The following is a 6,230-nucleotide window of genomic DNA, read 5'->3' as shown; positions in this document are numbered from 1 at the left end:
CGTCGAGTAGGTATTCCTCCTACTTCTTCTCCACCTGATATTCTCCTCAACTGTTGGATCATGTAGCTACTGATCAACGACTTAGGTTCAAGGAGCATGTTAGTGGGTCTGGTTAATCCCCAACAGACCCAATTTTTTTTTTGTGGTCCCTATTTCCATCTTTGGGTCCACTTTTAGTTTTTCTGTTCCGCTTAAAGTTTTTTCTGTTCACTTGTTTCTGTTATGCTTTGCCCCCTGACCGCTTGATCACGAATAACAGCTCAAGCCCGGTTCTAGAGAAGTTGACTTATTTCCCACCCTCTTCCTCTTTGGGTGCGATGTATTTTATGTAATATATTTTTTAGTGACAATTTAATAGAAGGACCGACTCTTGCTTCAGCAAAAAAAATATTAATCACAGGGGTTATATTCCTAGGTTTTAATATTAAGCCTAGGGTTTACAACATTAATTTATTGGGTTTATGAGTTTTAGGGTCTATATTCCTAAGGTTTAATATTATTCCATTAGGTTTAAAATTATTCGCCTAGGTTTATAATATGAATCCCATGGGCTTAAAATTATTCCCCTTGGTTTATAATCCATTGAGTTTATAATATGAATGCCTTAGGTTTATAAATTCATGAGGTTTACATTCCTAGGGTTTAATATTAATCCTAGGGTTTAAAATATTAAGCCCTTGGGTTTATTAGTTTTAGGGTTTATATTCCTATGGTTAAATATTATTCCCTTGGGTTTAAAATTATTCCCTTAGGTTTACAATTTTAAACCCTTGGGTTTAAAATTATCCCCTTAGGTTTATAATATTAATCCCTTGGATTTAAAATTATTCCCCTCATATTATAGTTGATTGAGTTTATAATACTAATAACTTAGGTCTATAAATTCCTTGGATTTATAGTATTAATATCTCGAGTTTATAATATTAATCGTAAAGTTTATAATATTAATTTTAAGGCTTATATTCCTAGGGTTTATGATTAATCGTATGCTCTAACGTTATTCCCTTGGGTTTATAATCCCTTTTATTAATAGCTTAGGTTTATAATATTGATCCTAGGGTTTCTATTATAAGTCATAAGGTTTATATTCTAAGGGTTTCATTTTAAGCCTATAATATATAACATTAATACTAGGGTTTAATATTAATCCATTTAGTTTAGAATCCCTTGGGTTTATAATATTAATCCCTTCAGTTTATTAATCTTATTGGTTATGTTCCTAGGATTTAATATTAAACCTAAGATTTAATGTTATGTCAACCATGGTCAAACATCACATTGTAACAAATATTGTCAATATTAAAACCAACCATGGTCAATCATGGTCAACCATGGTCCAACGTCACATTGTGACAATTATTCTTTCAATATGAAAATGAATCATGGTCAACCATGGTGCAACATTTCATTGTGACAAATATTGTCTCAATATGAAAATCAATCATGGCCAACCATGTTTGTTTTATGGTTTATAATATTTACCTTAAGGTTGATATACCTTGGGTTTACAATATTAATCCTTTGGGTTTTTTGGTTTTTAGTATTAATCCCTCATTTTTATTAATGCCTTGGGTTTACAAAGTCAATCCCTTGGGTTTATTAATCTAAGGCATCATACTCTTATGGTATAATATTATGATAGGGTTTATATATTAATCCTAATATTTAATATAAATCCCTTGGGTTTATAATCCATTGGGTTTATAATATAAATTCTTTGGGTTTATAATATTAATCATAGGGTTTAATATTAAGCCTAGGGTTTACAATATTAATCCCTTGGGTTTTTAATATTAATCCCTTAGGTTTATAAATTCCTTGGATTTATAGTATTAAGCTTTTGTGTTTATAATATTAATCCTAAGGTTTATAATATTAATCTTACGGTTTATATTCCTAGGGTATAATATTAATCATAAGTTCTAATATTATTCCCTTGGGTTTATAATATTAATAATTAGTTGGGGCTATTAATCCCTTGGGTTTGTAATGTTAATCCCTTCTGTTTACTGATCACTTGTGTTAATAATCCCCAAAGTTTATAATATTAATCCTTGGGTTTATTAATCCCATAAGATTTTATATTAATCCATTGGTTTTTTAATATGAATAATCCTTTGGGTTTATTAATATCTTTGGTTTATAATATTCATCATTGGGTTTATAGTATCAATCCATTTGGTTTATAATATTTATCCCTTTTACAAATAATAATTATAATAATTATTAATAATAAATAATTATTAATAATAAATAATTAATAATATTAATTTTATGATTATTAATTTTTAATATTAATATTTATATTATTATGAATTATGAATTATAAATATTTCTATTTATATTATATTTATATTTAGGTTATTAATACCAATGTCATATTGTCACACTTATAAAATTAATTCTTTGGGTTTATAAAATTAATTCTTTGGGTCTATAATATTGATTCCTCGGGTTTGTTTGAACCCCTCGGTTTATAATATTAATCCTTATAGTTTATAATATTTGGGTTTCTAGTATTCGATTTATATTATCACATTTAGTGTAAGTGTTTGAAACATTGGATTTTTAATATTGAGGTTTATAATATTGGATTTTATCATTTTAAGGTTTAATATTAATATGATTATTAATCGCTTAGGTTTATTAATATATTGGGTTTACTAATCTTAAAGGTTCATAATATTTATTGCTTAGGTTTATAATATTAACCCCTTGGGTCTATCTTTCCCAAGGGTTTATAATATTAATCCCTTGAGTTTATAATATTATTGGACACTTTAGTTTATTAATATCTATTAATATAGTTAATATTATTAATATACTATATTATTTATATATAGGTCGATATTATTAATATTGTGATTATAATGTAAGTATATATAAAAGAAATTGATAGTTATATTAATATTTAATAAATGTATATTAATCATTAAGATAATGGTATGAAATAAATAAGTATTATTAGTAATAATCATATACTATTACTATATTATGTTAATTTTGTTATCTATATCTATCTATCTATATATATATATATATATATATATAGATGGGGTTTTTATTATTTATATAGTTATTAATAAGTACAAATAGTCATTCTCTAATAGTCACATTAACACTATACATCTAATAATTATTAATGTGATTCATAAATGCCTATCGACATATATCAACCACATTTACTAATGTGGTTGTATATGTGCTTCATATATGGCTATCAACGTATATCAACCACATTGGTAAATGTGAGTGTGCTAGTTTGTTGATGTCAATACAAATGAACTTGGTCACTATGAGATAAAGCACTTAACTTTGAAACATTCTGGTAAGGCCATATGGATATTAATAATTTTTTAATCTCAAGGAGGTCACCCTTTGTAAGTTTAATCAACCAATCATATACTATATAAATAAAACAAAATATTATTAAAAAAATCAAATTGAATATCAAAGGTTAAATTATAGAAACAAATGTAAGAATATTATTTCTAGTGAAACCAAAACTAATAATGGTGAAACTAACCAATTAGATTACAATATATATTGTTTGTGGCAAGTATAACAAGTGTGGCATGGCATCATAGTCCTTGTCATTCAAGATATGTACATACATATTAGTTAGGTAACTAAATTCTTTACATCAATTATTTTCTTCATTATATCTTCTAGAAACATACAAAGAATAATTGTCTCAGAATCATTTTTGGGTAAATACTATATTAATCAAGTTTATGAAAGTCCCGAGCTTTTATAGAAGAATATCCTTCGTACCACTCATTAACAAATGTAACTCTTGCTTTAGAATGGAAATTATTAAAAAAGAATGGCATAAAACCCTTGGACCTTAAAATTTTTAACTAACCTATACTCATAAAGTTTGAGCCCGTCTGAGTTAGAAGATACCAAGAAGAAAATAAGTAAAGGTAATCATATAAGAAATTAAGTTGTTCTATATGTAACTGTTTAATAATTATATTTTCAATTTATGTGATGACAAAGAAAAGAGTAGAGGGTTATTGGTTATGTAGGAAAGAAGAACATGTTATTAGGTATAAAATGCCAAACACATTACAAGTCCTATCTACATTTAAATTATGAGTTGTAATACTATATTTAATTTCTTTAAGGAAGTTGATTTTTAGATAATTCATGGAGAGAAAAGAACAAAGATCTACTTCTAGGTAAATCATAAAAACTATAATGAAACTATTTTCAGTAGAGAGTTCCATTTCCATTAGAATTCATCAATTATCCAGTATATACAATTTATACTTATGAATATGACATATGTCCGAGTTAATGCATACGAAATATGATCGTTCATTGATTGATATTTTCTTTGATAGAAGGAATAAATACCTAACTTTCCGAACTAACTAATCATAGAACTCTATGAGGTGTGACATCCCTATTTTTGTCTTTTTTAAGACATAACTATCTTTAGATTATTGAATTATTGTTTGAACTTAATGGATATGGAAGTAAGTATTGAAATTAATTGATTATGTAATTAAATTTTATTTTATAAATAAATGAATTCATTTGGGAATAATCAAGAAAGAGCACATAAGTAATATAGACTTCTTGCTATTTAGAAAAAGGTTGTTAATTTCTCAAGTCCACATAGTGGATCTTCCCAAATATTCTCCTAAAAAAATTGTAGGAGAAAACTTATAATTTAAGAATAATATAAAGGGAGAGAAAGATTAGGGCAAGAACTTATCTATAGAAAAATCATAAGTTGGGTGAAAATAAAATGAAAAGAACAACAAGAGAGAAAGGTGTGATTTAAAGGAAAAATAAAGAATTTTTCTTATTTGAATTAAAAAGCCTAGGTATATAATTGGTTCAGACCCTAAAATCAAGACTATGCTAAGGAAGAATTTGCTGGGAAGAACTATAAGAAACCATTGAGAAATATAGAGAAGGTTTTTTATTCCTGGATGTAAGAAGTCCAAGCTCCAGGGGAATTTTTGGTTGCAATTCGTTTGTTGCGAGGAACATGCTCTCTCCCTAAGTATTTCCAAGAGGTTGGTTGCAATGAGATGATTTTGATTTTATTGTTTACATGCTAAACTATATATTCATTAATGTTATTTATTGTTATGAGTTCTATTGAAGTTGTTGAATTATACAAGGAACTAACTATGGTGAATAAATAGAGTAAATTGTTATGAACAAAACTATGCATTCATATATAGAATAATTATTATGAACAAAATTGTTTATGCATAATGTTATGGTTATTACAGGTTGAATATTTAACATAGGCTAATCTATTTGATTAAATTTTAGTATATGCTTGAGATTGTATATATCCCATATAGAGTTAAATTGTGATATATAGAAGGGATACTAATATTATTCTTGGAAAAAGAGAATTTGAATAACTAGATTCTTAGAGTATTTAATATAAAGAAGAATAAGATTATCTCACTATTAATGCATACATAAAAATAATAAAGTATGACTTGTTCCAAAAGAGTGAGGGGGGACATGATTAAAAAGAGAAATGTTGTGAGTTCCTATAGATGAAATGGCCAATGAATTCATATAAGGAAACATGGAATAGACAAGGTAAGTTTTTATGTCATTAAAATTAGCTGTTTGTGAGTTTGGTTAAGACTCTTTATTAAACAGTAAGAAAATACACTAAGTTTCCTACCTTACTAGAATCCATCTTTTAGCAATTAGAACTAAGTAAATGCTTTGACAATTCATGTTGAGGAGTATAGTGGGTTGAAACAAATTATATATGTATATAAATATATAATGTTGCATACATATACATAAAAGTTTGTGTGCAATCAAGAATACATTAAATGATGTAAGAATCCATACTAGTGGTAAAGGAATCAATGAAGTTCCATGTAAATAACCTTCATGAAGGAAAAATTATTATCATGGTTCAAATTTCCACAAATTATTATGGTCTATCGAATATCAAAAGTTTAAAATTATGGATATAAACGAATCGTATAGATCAAATGTTATTATACATACACTAAATTATAGAATTGAAGTATTTGTACTTACAAGGGACGAAATATTTCCTCCTTATTAGAACTACATTAGGCTATAAAGCTACGTATGCCTATAATGGCAAGAGCCCAACAAGTATTAACTAGTAAAGAAGTAAATTATGTGATAAATTCTATTATATTAGTGACAAAATACTTGTGTATTGAACTAGTTAAAAAAGGGATTTAACCCTTATAAGGGTTTCA

The sequence above is a fragment of the Pinus tabuliformis genome, chromosome Q, assembly GCF_031772625.1.
Source record: "Pinus tabuliformis cultivar Carrire ecotype Pingquan chromosome Q, CPIR1, whole genome shotgun sequence".
In the NCBI taxonomy this organism is placed as follows: Eukaryota; Viridiplantae; Streptophyta; class Pinopsida; order Pinales; family Pinaceae; genus Pinus; species Pinus tabuliformis.
Note: the sequence above shows the minus strand (reverse complement) of the source record.